Source organism: Rousettus aegyptiacus, unplaced genomic scaffold (genome assembly GCF_014176215.1).
Source record: "Rousettus aegyptiacus isolate mRouAeg1 unplaced genomic scaffold, mRouAeg1.p scaffold_m13_p_3, whole genome shotgun sequence".
Lineage (NCBI taxonomy): Eukaryota > Metazoa > Chordata > Mammalia > Chiroptera > Pteropodidae > Rousettus > Rousettus aegyptiacus.
The window spans coordinates 58,264,289-58,279,880 of NW_023416306.1; the positions used below are offsets into that span (position 1 = coordinate 58,264,289).

A 15,592-nucleotide genomic window follows, 5' to 3' on the forward strand; every position below is an offset into this window, starting at 1 on the left:
TGTTCCCAAATCTGTCAAATTTCTACTCAGGAAAGCAGGAAAACTGTTATCTGACCAAAGAAAGCACCATTATTGACTATTTTTAAAAAAACCTCCAAAGCACAAAGTTTTAATATCACTTAATAACTCACTTAAGGGAGATATATGTAGAGATCTTTTACACATTTCTTAGAAATATAAGTAATTTTGCTGGGCTTTTAATCTGTAATGATCAACTGGCACTTTTCTTACAGTCCACATTTTGGGTTCTGAACTTAAGGTGCATTTGAGCATGTGGTATCTTTGAATATTCAAGTCTGTTTTCAGGCCTTAAGAGGGTTAGACCATTTTTTTCCTCTGATGTCTGACAAATGACTAAAAAGACCTGTTTGTACCTCAGATGTCAGAAGAACTGTTCAGAAACAATTCATCCCTGCAAGGCTATGAGTTACAACACACTGCCAAGGTCAGGGAGACCTCTGCTAATCAAGAAAGCACTAGCCACACATTCTCTCTAGCTGTCTTAGAGAAGCTGGCTTCGGTGACCACTTTTTAAAAATTTCCAGGCCATCAATCATCTTTACAGAAAAGAAAATGTCCAACTTCCTCATCGAGTCTCAGAGAGCCTCCTGCTAGGCCTTCATCTTGGCTTCCCTCTTTGCCTAGCTGGTGATTTTCCTAGAGGTGCACAACAGCCACTGAAAGGAAAGACTCCTACTTGGTTATGAAAAGAAAGCAGGGAGATCCACTTACCATCACTGTGTGATGGAATTAGGAAACAGAAAGGCAGGAAGTGCAGGTTTCTGATATTGGAACAACTTTTCCCAGAGGTATCTGACCTCCTTTCATGTACTCTCTCCTTTCGCTTACTCTTAAATTTGGTATATCATGCCCCTAAGCCAGGGAAATTCACTATGTCCCAACAAAGCTACATATATTGTATAAGTTTGCTCCAGCTCTTCAAATACAAGGTCTAAAACTTGGTTAATTTCTTTTTCTTTGGTGGAAATCAATAGGTATTTAAGTCTTCATGGATTTTTGAACCATTTCTTCTTCTTCAAACCCTGCGCATTACAGGTTAGGGAAGGCAGAGAGGCAAGTCCAAAGAAATAAATTGGCCTACAAATGTTCTCAAATTTTATCAACTGGCGATAGACGAAATCTTAAGGTAACTAACTCATTGCCAGAAGTCTTATTTGGTGCTAAACGGACAGAACTGCAAATTTTACTGAGCTAGTCAGCTTTACTTTGTCCTTAATTTGGGTAGTGATGGTGGGATTTTACATGGAGAAAAAGTATCACATTTCCTTCCAGATGACCCCAAGTGTGAAGATCTCATTAAAATACTTTTTCAGATCTACACCTGGGGTCTGTCAGAAAACATCTACTTGTTCCACTAAAGACAAAGAGATAAAGGGCAAAACTAGGACCTAAAAAAGCACTTGCGCTTTTATTTAATGTAAATGGTTTCTCACAAATGTTAATGAACATCACTAAATTTACTCTTAATCTAACTCCAGTAGCAGAAAAATCATGTCTGCTTTCTGCTAAAGCAAACAAAAGTATTTCTATTCACATTACATAAGTAATACTATTCCACTGGGAAAAAAAAAAAAAGCACAAGGTAAACCACACTAAAGCATTTGAGTACTTATGTATCTATGCCAGACAACAACCTGCTAAAACATTCACTTTATATTCTATTAACAGGGCTCTCTGTAAAAAAAAAAAAAAAAAAAAAAAAAAAAAAAAAAATCATTGTTGTGGTATTTATAATACTAATGCAAATATCCACAATGGAATCAAAGACTAATGTGGGATCTACTTTTATTTCTGTTTAAATCAATTATTATATTGACCTACCTACACACATGCATGTACACACACACACCTCATATTTTAAAGAAAACTTGACAAATGTTATCCTCCTAAATATTTAGACATTTTCTCCTTTCTTGAAGTGCTGGAAAAATTAAGTACTTGAAAAAGTTTCTTGATCATCAAATTGCTGATATAACCTTCACTCTCTTAAATAGAAGAAAGGAATACTTTTTAAAACCATCCTACTTCAACATGTGGTAAATATAATTCTTAGCAATGTAAAAAGTTGTTATTACTGAGGACACTAAAACACACTGAGAAATACTAATCCTAAAGCCAAAAACTCAGAAGCAAACTAATGAGGTCCTTTTTCTGCCTCTGCTGCAGAACCTGTAAAATGGGATAATGCTGACACAAAGCAGTTCTGAAGACTATTGAAGGTCAAGAAAACAATAAAATAGAACCTGGGCAACGGTGTAATTAAATAAACAACTGACTGAACTAACATACTGCAAGATGACAGAGGCACATAAAATAAAACTACTTTGTTATTCTCCTTTATACATTTACTTACAGTGTTAGTACATGGACAACTGCATGGTTTAAATACACTATAAAACTTTCATGTTTTAAGCGTTTCTATAAAAACTATTAAGAATCGTTTTATACAAAAACATATTGTATTTTTAATATAAGAAAACAAATCATCCTAAACAATAATTAGTGAGTATATTTGTCCAGAGAAGGGTAGCACAGGCAAAAAAGCACACTTAGATCTAGTTAAAGGAAACAAATTTTACGAAGAGGACTAAGATGAGAAAAGGCTCATAATTAAGAGATTTCTCAAGGACAATAAAACAGAGAGTAGGACCAGGAAGAAAACTTTAATCATCTTTCAAATATGCTAATTTTATTCATATTTGTTTAGGTTACTAGTTGGAAAGTAGAGTATGTTGAAGATTATTAGGCAACTCAGAAGAGAGAAAGGTAGTAATTATGGTCAATGATTAGAGGTTCAGGTAAAATACTAAGAACACCTAAGAGTTTCTTAAGGAAAACTTCTTAAGGATTATTATACTCAAGAGGTTCAAAATATTAAGCTATTATTTCATTTCACACTGGTGATTGTGCTCTATGAGATGACAGGTTAGCCTCTGTGAAAGTCTAAAACTAATACTCTTTTCAAGAATACTATTAGCAAGGTGAGCAGGAATCGCCTGTAGGTATCTCCCACCACTTTCTTCTTCAAGATGTTAGGATATCACAGTTTTCCAGTGGAAACCTGTACCACTTGGGTTACAGTAGGGTGAGAGTCCTAACTGTACACTACAGTTCAAGCCTTTGGCTATGTTCCACCAGCCAACAAGGAAGGTCCATCTGGTCACTCTAGAGCCTTGTGGATTTCAAGTGATGACTTACCTCTGTTAACCCGAGACCACACAGCCTGGGAATTGCTAGGTTTCAAACTAACTTTCACACTCCTGTGCCAAGAACCAATGTGCTTTCCACCACTCAAAGAGGATAGGTGCCAAAACACCCCTGGCGATATGAGTCGCTAAGTCAGTTGAGAGGAAATGAAAGGAGGGCATGGAAATTAAGAGCAGAAAGAACGAAAGGAGGAGCACTTTCATCATCCGGTTTTCACCCAGCCCTGACATCTAATCGGTTAGATAATTCTTAAATAAAGAAAAGGTAAAGTACTGGAGAGGCTCTTAAAAGCAGCTCTATACCAGAAATCTATTAACTGTGTCCCTCTTTGAAATCAAATTCCTGAACTTCCTTTCCTCTCTACTTACCTTTTAGATGTTCTAACTTAAGGTATAAATCTCACTGTCCTCCCGCCAATATGCAAACAAGGTTGGTTGGTTTGTTTCTGAACTGTTGTAACGAAATTTTTCTTCTAAAGGATCTTAATTTCTATAGTCACAAGGCTCTGTTAGCAAATGATCCATCTCCTGACAATTATGAAAATTAAAAAAAATATTTCTCATACTGAAAAAGTTAGTAGTTGTCAACCAAACCACTTCTTTCTTTGTTGCTAATGGAAATCACTGGAATAAGCCCTGTTATCTTGAGATTAACAATTCACAAATACTCAGCTCCAAACCCATTGCGTTGATTTCCTGAGTCCGCCAGCATATTCTGGTTTTTTTTTTTTTTTTGAAACTAACAAAACTGCCTAGCAGTTACACTGACCCAGAAGAGAACAGAGAGCAGAACTCCTTTCATGCACTGCTATCAGAACTGTTGGCTATTTGCAGAATTCTTATGTCAACAGGACCAGTAAACTAGTGTTAATATTGCAAGTGGAGGCAACACCCGGAGGGAATTCGATGTAGTTAGCTGCATGGAGCAGAGCACGAAGATCCGAGAGGGAATTGTGTCAGCTCCTGGAAGCCGGCAGTCTGTGGTTGTCAGCGGTGTGAAATGGAGCTGCTTCAAAGCCAACTGGGCTGTGACCTGAACATTGCACATCCCTGCGCCCAGTGAGAGAGGATCAATGACTGTGTTTGCTGGGCTCCAGTCATCCCCTTGGCTAATGAAAGCTGATCTGAAAGGCACGCTATGGGGCCTCTGGGCAGCCTGCAGCCTGGCATTAGCAGAGTTTGTTACATAGCTTGGCTGGTGAGTGCGCCAGGCACCAAAGCTTTGCTTACCCCACCCCCTTCCCTCTTCTATCCCACCAACTCCCCTCTGGCTGTCTGTTTAGTGTCATTCAGTTGGGATGGATCCTGTTAAAGATCTGACGCTTAGTGAGGACTCGGAGGTGTCTGGAACGCCTGCCTCTAATCATAAACACCACAGCTGGCAATGATGTGGTCGAAAAAAAAAATCACCTTGATCCAGTACACATTCTCTTTGATGTTTCTGCAGCGAGTTCACTGCCCAGAGAAAAAGGTACAGTTTTTTTTCTAACTCTGAGGGGAAAAAAAAAAAAAAATCAAGCTTGACATTCTCAAATCATAACCATATGACTTTCAATTCCATGCTTTAAAAAATTTCTCATATATATATATATATATATATATATATATATATCATCACATTTTGTTCTAAGAAACTCAGAGAAGAAGCATCTGACAATGATAACATGAAACAGGTTTGGAAGATAATGGCAGTTTGAGAAGAAAACACTTCCAAAAGGGAAAAAAAAATCAGACTGCCACTACCAAAAAAGGAAGAAGCTTTCTGCCAAAGATTGCAAACTGCAGTGACCTTAAGTAAAAGACTGTAGCTGATTCAAGGGAAAATGAAAACTTTTCAAAGACAACACTGCTTGTGCAGCGCCACTGTTTATAAGTGCCTTAAGCCCTCTTGCCTTTCAGGTGGCCTGGTAAACACATAGCCTCACTGTGCTTCCAGCCCCAGCCACAGGGTTCTAATGAATATTCAGCCACATTAACATACATTTTTTGTGTGTGTGTGTTTAATCCTACTAAGACATGGCTGGTGTGGACAATGTCTTTGTGATGCCATGCCTGGTATCTGTATTGTGAGAAGCTTTTGCAAGTTAAATGCTTAGATGCTCCAGTGATTATGGGAAACATAAAAAAAATGTAAGCACACTAATCCTGTCTTCTAAAGAAGTGTGTTTACAATGGATAACAATTATGCCTACTTCATGATAACTCATGAGATCTTATATAAACTGAGATAAACATTACTTATCATCAATGTCTATATCACATATTTAGGTACACCCTGAACGCCCGAGGATATAGAATGAGAGCTCAAAGATTTTTTTATATCCAATGGCCAGTTCTCTCTAGTATACATTTTCTTTATATACAGAGAAGCATACAAAACAAGAGCATTCAATAATGTGCTTTTTCCTTTTTAATCCTATAATCCATAGTAATTTGCAAAATATCATATTAATGTCTTATAGTTATAATTTAATAAAAAAGTGAAAAAATAAATGTATTCACTCCATTTTAAAATGTTAAATCTGTCAGATGTAAACCACCTTTTATACTTCCTCCAAATATAGTAAGATAATCAGGTGATTCTAGTTCTAAATGATGTAGATGTTTCTGGTTTCTTTGTTTCTGAGGAAAAATAACAAAACTGCTTTAAACTGGTCAGTTGCACTGTGACACAACCAGTGTTTATAAAATCACTCTATAAATGGCACCCAGGAATGTAGAGGCAACACATGCAGTAACAATATCCAGACAAAACCAAAAAGTTTGAATACTGCTGTGTTGCTCTAAACTGACTTTTTGCAGACTAAAAATATTTCCCCATAATGATGGTGGTGTCTTTAGATTGAGATAAGATTCAGATTTATTGAGGGTTATTTACTGTTGTGTATAAGAATCTGGGTGTTCAAGAGTGAGGTAGCTGGTTGGAGGAGGGCAACTTGGCTAGGCTCGCAGCCGAGAAACCTCAGGAGTCTGCATATCCCTATAAGGTAATTTCTTTCCTTTTTTAAAACATAGGCAGGACAATTAAATGTTAGTTAATCCTAGCAAAATGAAAGGCAAGAATATGCTAATGTACACTGAAATATTGGCAATACTGTAATATTTACCTTATTGTAAAGTTTTGTGATGTATTACATATAGCTATGCCAGAAATTTTAGTCCAGTTCGAACCACAAGTACACGTTTGAAGGTGTACTCCTTGTTAGAAAGAAAGGGAAAAAGAAGCGGGGTAGGGGGAAAGCCTATGGTGGAATTTACACTGACAAATTAATTTTAATGACACAGCAAAAAAAGACTTAAATAAATGTACACACTTGTCCTGATGTCCTGTGATGGAAAGCAGACTTTATTTTTATTTGTAGTAAAGCTCATTAGTTTACTTCCTTTCTCCAAAGCTTAGAGGAGACAAAAAACCGTGTCATTTATTTCTTGTCTGAAAGAAAGTGAGTCAGAGGCATTTATGTAAACAAAGTGAAGTGGAGGCTTGATGTAACCATTTAAATTTTTATTTATAAAAAAGACTGAAGACGTCACAGAATCATAAGTTTTCTAAGCTGATCAATGTACTAGATAATGCACAATTCTCAGCCATACCTGAGATATGTAGACCAATCCAAAATGGCATTTGGAACAAATATCTCATGCTAGGGTTTCTACCAAATCCTTTCAGAAACTGACTGGTCTGGAAGAATACCAACAAACTGGTGAATAGGGCCCACCAGTTACTACATGAGAGTGAAATTCTGGGAGAAGTACCAACAGAATAGCTCATTCGTGGTCTACTAAATATACTTATGTGTATTAAAATATTATAAAACAAACTAAATTTTAAAATAGAAAACATACCTTTTATGCATACAGCGATGTCCCACTTTACTCCTATTCATTTTATTCTCTTAAAATCCTTTACATGAGATTTGAGATAAAACGATATAGAAATCAGATTTCGATAAAACCAGAAAACAAATATCTCTATAATATAGTTTGATGTGTCAAACAAGAAAAAACACAGATGCAGTGCCAGCATGTCCTTATGTTGAGACATGCTTGCCAGAATTGTCAGATTAATTTTAGAGACACAAGCAAAATCTTTGCCCCAATTTCTTTAAATAGGATTGAATGTGCCCTTTGCTGCACCTCTCCCCAACTGTCATTAAAGTGTAACTGAGACTAGTGATTAGGGTCCCTTTGTTTCTCAGAGGTGTGACTTTCATTTGCCTAACAAATCCCAGTGCCTAATTTGACCAACAAAGGGAAGGACAGGTATCAGAGGGTGATTGGAGACACAGCCCTAATTTAAGGGATCTAGGGTCAGAGACAAGGACTTTAAAGACTCCAATATAGTCTCAAAAGACAGGAACTCATACTTTATAGGAGGCTGGAGGTTTTGCAGCAAATCATCTTTGGTAACAGAGTTAAAAGGTAACTTCCTCTAAGGATGTAGGGATTGAAGAAGTATATCTTTGGTTAGGAACAGGCAAAGGTAAGTGTTTGGGAGTTTCTTGCTTTGTAGTGGATAATGAGCTCTAATGGAAGTGGCTGCACTCAAGCTGCAGCACTTTCTAGTAAGACCTTGGGATGCTGCTCACCAAGCAAACAAAAGAGGACAAACCAAAAGGCTAGCTAAGGTTGCCACAGCTGTTAGCCTCAAAGACAACAGAAGCTGCCACTTGTGGAGATCTTACTCTGTACCAGGCACTCCATTACCATTATCTCCATTTTTTGTTGTTGTTGTTTTGCAACCCTGTAAGGTAAATATTATCATTTATATTTTACAGAAGGGACAAGTGCGGTTCATAGCAGTTAAGTAATTTGCTTGAATTCATACATCCGGTAAGAGACAGAATTAGACTTTGACACATACTACCAAAGACTGTGCCTAGTGTCTTTCCAGGAAGAGCTAAAAGATTCTCATTTTATAGGAGGACAGATGACCCTAACCATGAGAAAGCAGACTTCACTGGTGGGAGCTGGTGCTACAAATCCCCAAGACCAAAATCAAAGGGCCGAATCAAATTATCTTCAAGAATTCTCCTTGAGTAAGTCTAAAAGAAGGAAATTCGCAGACTTGGGCTACCAAAGTCTTCTACAGGAAGAAGTTGGTGCCTTTCCTCTCCAGGTAAATGTGCTCAGGCATATGAGTCCCAGTAGGCCCACAAGGAAGCATTTCCCATGCTTGAAATCTTCAACCAAGAGTATAACAATCATCCTAGACTATTCAGCACCATCCCCAAAATACCAGCTCTGGAAAACACTTGGGTACTTCTAGCTTGAAGCGTCCCTGTCACAAAGGTCACAGGAAATAAAGCATGGAAAGTCTGTGGTCTATGACATGAGTGACTCTGAGGGCAAAGGAGAGAAAAAAGCTTCTTGAACAAGAAGCTGAAGATTCAAAAAGCATAAAGGGTTAAGTACAAAATTGAGCAAGAAAGGAACTGGTGTAAGTTCAACTTCAACTGACAGCAAGAGATTGCCATTCCTCTGGAGTACAGTATATAGTTGGCATTTCTCACTATCTATCTTGTTCCTGTATTTGGACAATTATGGTTTAGAAGGCAAGAGTTTGGAAAGCAAGAGATGTGACATTATCTGAATAGCACATAAGAGTGTATAGAAAAAGGGAGATTCCTTTCATCCAAATAGCCTAATCTAAATAATTTATCTGAATGTATTTCATTCCTGAATACAGACAGCTAATGTCTGCATACTGAGGAATTGTATTTCTTAACTCCAGATGCCACCATCCATGCATAAACTACAAGCATATGCTATATTACTACTATACGTTCCTTATACCAGTCTACTTAAGTGACTTCACAGCTAAGAAGTCTTGTGCTCAATATGGTACAACATGGGTGAGAAAACAGCAAAAAAGAAAAAGAAAAAAGAAAAAAAAAGGTCCAAGACGATTTTGAAGAATTTTCCAAGAAAGACTGAAATGGGACTTTCTCCGGCCTCTACATAGTCCATATGGGTTTATTTTAATCCCAAGGTAGCTGTGGGGTCCATCACCACCACATCAAGCGGTGAGACAGAAGGGAGAATACGCCAGGCAAAAGAATCCTTAAAAACAAAATGCCAAAGGGACAGGTTTTAGGTTTCCTAAAGGAAGGAGGAAACGGCCACATATATCCTAGAAGACTCAGGATATATATGGCCAATATATTTGGAATTCTGCCAGAGGCCGCTTTTGGAAAGAAAAGAAAAAAAAAGTGACAATAGTAGTAGAGGCTCCATCTCTCTTTCACTCATTTTCTTGGTGTCCTTCCCTGAATCTCTCCACGACCACATCGAAACCTCGCCAGACTTCCACCAAGAAATAAGGGATTTGACCAAGTAGGAATGAGAAAGTACTTGATAATTTTGCAGTATGGCACCAATTTCATAACCACTTCAACCTTTCTGAAATGATATAAACATGGCAGTATTTTCTTGTTTACTTGCCATGATAGGTAAAGGTAAATGGTTTACATCATTAGAGTAGAAAATAACGATTTGTGCGCATATACGTATTTCTTGTAAGAGGAAAAGGGTAATGTACTTTCCTGAGGAAGTGGACTAGAATTTGAAACTCACCAACTTTTTTTATGTGTTTAACATATATTTTCAGTTTTTCTTTTAGAGATTCTTTAAAAGTGCTACTTCCTACCTACAGTAGACACTCCATATCGTGTTATACACCTGGACTTTGAGTTTTCTAATTTTACTTTAATTGAGGTGGGGGGAATATATGAACAAATATTTTTAATCCTTAGCAAGAAATCCATATGATTTCTGCAATTGCTTTTAAAAACTCATATTTTAGGCCTTTCTGTGACAATGCTTCTTGGAAAAAAATTTAAAAGTTCCCTCCCTCCAATAACATGCTCAATGTCCTCTTTTGCCAGAGGCATTCATTCATTATATAAATCAAACAAGCACACAAGCACCAGGCAAAAAGTGACTAGTAATGCCTGGCGCATTCCTCTGCCTGAGCTAAGATGATTTTGGTGCATTGCATGCAGATGTCAGGTATTTTAATAAAGAGTTCCATTGTGCAGGCCCCATTACTCCTCCATAGCTCCCAGCACTCTCCAAAAAGGGGGGCTGGGGAGAAGGGAAGAGCGACAGCCATTCCAGCTGGAGCTGGAACCTCGTCTGAGTCAGGAAAACCACAGCTCATAAGCAAAGAGGAAGCATAATGTTCTACAAGGACAAAACATTAGCAGAAATGTCACTCAGCCCAGTTCCACATGTTGGCTGCCACGGCCTCTTCCTCCTAGCATGCCCGATTGATATAAATTCCATCTGCTCAGCAGCCAAGTGACAGAGAAGAAATACCGGCATCTGGTCTCCATTGCTGTCGGGTTTTTGTTCCATGTTAGACCTTAGCTAGAAACATATGAAGAGATGAAGGTGCTGGCAAACGACTAAAAGGCTGAACTGGCATAAAGGAGACTTTCTGATGCTTTTCACACTTCCCTCTGGATTTTTTACATGGAGGGGGAAGGGTGTGACAGAGACTTGATAAACTAAACAGTGGGAACCAATGGGCCTGAAGGTCATTTCATGTTTTTTAAGGTTCGGGATTTTTAAAGAGAGTTTTAATGTTAAAAATGATAAAGCACAACACTTATTCCTCTTTCTATCCTTTTAATGCAACAGAAGGCAACTAAGTCGCATAAGAATGTTCTTCAGCTAATATTTTTTTTTCCTTTCTCTTAAACATTCACTGGTTTGGACCCACTCCACAGGCACTTTATATTCTCCTGAGGAACAGCTGAAAAATGCCAAAACTCGAAACCACCAACTCTTTAACTCCTAGCTGCCCAGAAAAATATAAAATCACTATCAAGCCTAAAACCGTAAGGGGAAATATAAGTGAGTTTAAATCCCATAATGAAAGCTGTATGTCCCCAGGAATTCACTCCCATCTCACTCTCAGGTCATCATTTAACTATTTGAGAAATGTAAAAAATAAAAAGCAGCAGAGGTGGTAAGAGAGAATACGAGTATTAATTTATCTTTTTCAGTGTTTAATTGCATGTTTGCAAAGCAGTAACAATGAGAATGGCTCCAAATATAACATGGTAAGGGTTTTCTTTGTTTTGTTTCGTTTCTTTGTTTTGTTTTGTTTTTTAAGATTGCAGGTCATATTCTTTTTAAAACAATTGTGATAAATATGGCAAGATAAATATATAATCATTTTGGCAAAAGAATATAGATTAAAAGGATCTCTTAACAACTGGACTATTTTAGAACTCTGATTTTAGCTTCACCTAAAAACCAAACCAAAATGACTCAAACCAAAAACCTCTCAAAACAAAGAAACAACACACTATATGGGATTATGCTGTGAATTAAACTGCTTCTTCAAACTCCTTTTCTCTTTATCATTTGGTGAGTAGTTCAAGTGAGGATATCACAATAAAGAGAAGTGAATCATGATAAAGACAATAATATTAAGATGACAAGAAGGCCAGTAGGAACAGAGTTGCTGATGACCTCCTCAAGGCTGTCAGTCCTGGGACTGATCAATACGGGGGTGCTAACGACCTAGGAAATTGTAAGGAAGTACATACAGAGTATGATCTACTGCCTGACAGCCAGAGGTAGATTTAACAGAGAATTCACCTGCCTAGACCCTTAGTAGTTTCAGAGAGCTGTAAAACAGTTTAGGTGGAGAGGGTATGCCAGGATGAAACCAGGAAGGACTTCTGTGTACACATGTCTAGTAAATTCCTTAAGGAAATATTGGAAGAAAAAGATCTGACTCTCCATCATTACAGTAAGTTCCTGTTTTGGGGGTTGATTTCTTCTTCTAATTACACATTCACTATTGTACCTAAAAATTATTAAAGGCTTATATTAAATAACAGATTTTCTAATTAGAATTATGCTGCTTGTATATGTGATAACCTTCAAAAATGTTGTATATACTTTAAATAATCAAATATCATTAAAATAATACCCCACTGGATGAGAAAACAGATAACCCCTAAACAATATACTTTCATTGTCTCAAGAAACACAAAAGTCCTGGCTGAAAAACTGTAGTCACTAAGACTGAAACTCACTGAATACAACATAAAAATATTAGTTGATGAAAATAAAATGAATTATTCTTTCCAATTGTCTTGAAGACTGGAAGACCTTTCTAAGATAGATTCAAGAATCAAAGGCCAATCTAAGGTTAATAAAACCACATGAAACTTTTAAAAAAAAAAACTATCAGGCAAAAACAAATAAAAATCAAAAGCAAAAACAAAGTGCTGAAGATCAACTAATAACAAATATTTACAACACTGACAGACCACAGTCTAATTTACTTAAGATATTCAAAAACATGCTAAAAATGAATAAGAAAAAGGATTTATAGTGAGATTAGAAACTGATAAAGAACTTGAAAAGATATTTGGAAAAATAGGAAAAGAAATGACTAATAATCATAAAAAGATAGCAAATTTTACTGATCATTAAGAGAAATGAAAATTAAATCAACGCACTACCATTTATCCCCTATCGCCTACTAGAATGCTAAAGGTCAAAAAATTTGTTTCAACGTCTTATTTATCAATATGTGAGGGAGTCAGCACATAAATTATGATACATCCATACAATGCAGCTGTTAAAAGGGTGAGGTAGCTCTTTATGTGCTGATACAAAACTATTTACAAGATATATTATTAAGTGAAAAAATGGAAAGTGTGGAATAATGTGCTGAATGTATACTCCCTTACCATTTTTATTAAATAAACAGAAGAATATGTGTGCTTTATATGCATAGACTATTTCCAGAACTGTACCCCAATATTAAAGACTGACTTTCAACTATATAGTCCTTTGTGTAATTTATTTTTTACAACAACAAAAAAATCTACTTCTTTATAAAATGTTATTGCTTTGAAATGTATTCTATATATCAGAATTAAGGGTCTATCATTCTTGAACTTATAACTAAATATCTTTTTATTTACCTTAATTTTTGCCATCATTCCATCTACTAGACAGTGTAAGTTCTTACAGGCATAGTTGCCCTCGCCTTTATGAAAGTAATTTAAAAGACTTCATTCTGGTTTGTTGTTTGTTTCTGAGCCTCCCAGGAAATTTAAGATTGTGCTTGTTTTTTTTTTTTTTTTTTTTTTTTCAGATTGCTATCGCACTTGATTATAAATAAATATATAAATAACATGTATACATGGTGTGTGTGTATTTCTATACCCAAATTATGTGTGTGTGTGTATGGCATTGTTCTTGATATCAGAATTTTTATCATTTCCTACTTTATTACACTCAATGAGATAAGAATAGCAATGATCACATGGAGGGTGAACTCATTTCCAAATGAAAACCTAACCAATATATATCTAATTGATTTGTTTCCTTAGAAGATTTATTTTAACATCATAATGTTCACATATAGTGTTCACAAATACTAGGATTACTTTCCAGATACAGTTTAATACTTTTTTTTTTGTCTTGTGATACTTCATTCTCTGCTATTTCCTGTACTATATCTGAAGAAATCCTGAACTGCTAAGATATATTGTCAGACAAAAAATATGTATATATGACATTAGTCACTCACTAGGAGGGCAAATGTTTTCCTATCTATACCCATGGTACTTACACAGTGTATGGTAGACAGTATATGCTCATAACTCATAGCTTGAACTTCCTCTTGATATTACCATGATATGTCAATGGAAAGTGAATTCATAAAAAAATAAACTCATTCTCTTAACAAGTTTACTGAGATTCTATGATATACTCAGTATGTGGATATAGCAAACAATACTAAGAACCATTCATCAAATAATTTACAGTCTAGAACTTACAAAACTGACAAGTAAACAGATAGGTAATTATTGTAAATAAAACTTGCCACGTGGACACTTGAGGTAGTATAGCCAACATGAATTATGGAGAAGATAACAATTTCCTGGAAAAGTAATGGCTAAGTTGAGACCTACAGGCAGTTAGCCTAGAGAACTGCTGGGAGCAGCCCACGTCAGGAAAAGACAGTGGAGGCAAGTGAGCACATATCCAAATGGAGGAACCACAAAACTGCCAAAGAACTTCTTAGGAGGCAGTTCCCATTTGAATTATAGCTACTAGACTCAAGCTTTAGATATAGGCAGAATGCCACACCCGATGGATCGATTCACTAACCAGATCAAGTCCACCAATCCCAAGTTTACAAACATCAGAGAATGATAAATGATGCCATAACAGTTATATCCAAGGAGAGCATCAAAGAGATAGGAATGTTGTATTTGCTGCTGGTCATCTTCTCCACCCATCTCCCACGCTCCCATCGATGCCTCTTGCCCTGCTGTGGGGTCTAAATGGGAGGTCTTAACATCTACAGCCCCAAACACAATGCCACCTTTCTCAAACTGTATGAAGTGTTCAGCTGCTTGCCTGTGAAGCCCAATACAACTTCCCTGCAGTCAAGGGACTCGTTATAACAACAGGGCTGCAGGGGTGACTGAATAGCTGAAGGAACCTACATAAGCTTCAACAGCAGTCCAGAGCACCACTCCTCTGTGAAAGACGACTGATGGGTCAAATCACCAGGGAGCTGCCGAAGAGTTATTAATGGTGACAGGTACACTACCTGGGAGACACGTCAAGAAGGAAAAAAGATTATTTATAAGTGAATAGTTAACAGCTGTACCTACTGCTAAGCATTACATGGATGCCACAAACTGTAGAATTCAAATCCTGGCTTATTCAAGCACGAACAACTGCCTGTCACCCAAGTGCAACGCATCGCTACAAATTAAGGCAGGAGACAGGAGACTTTGCAATGCCGCCTCGCCTAGGAAGGCAATGTCATCCCAGAACTCAAATGAGAGGTGAAGAAAGGCTGAAATAACCACGAGGTGAATTATGGTTCTTAATAATAATGATGAATTTGTAAGAACAGCTTTATAATTTTTCCTGGGGGCTTTAATAACAGAACAGATGCCAAATGTATCTTGTACTTTCAAGAGTAAACTGGAGTTGGGAATGAGGGGGATTGAAGAGTTATGTTGGGACAGAAAAAAATAGAAAAAAAAAATACCCCACTTCAGTCAGGATGAGATAGACACTACAGAAGTTTGGTTTAAAAACTAAAATTATCAGAATAATTATTACTTGAAATAATTTTTACTATAACTTGTATATGGGTAAATATGACATCTGCTACTTTAATATAAACTAACAGTAATGCTAATCCATCATGACTCTGGACCGGAAACTAAGTAGGTACTGTGGAAACTATCTCATGTACTAATATCAAGAAAATCAACAGTAAAAGTTATTCTTCTCAATTCGATGTTCTGGAAAGCCTGGAAGAGCTCAATATATATTGAACTGAAAATCTATGACAATAAATA

The 15,592-nt window shown here is 36.7% G+C and overlaps 1 protein-coding gene across 36 annotated transcripts in view; it reads right to left on the reverse strand.

The window, feature by feature from the left end:
• The window catches only part of BNC2 (basonuclin 2), a 396,217-nt gene that overhangs the window by 85,239 nt on the left and 295,386 nt on the right, over window positions 1-15,592 (reverse strand). The gene's annotated exons all lie outside the window — the stretch shown is intronic.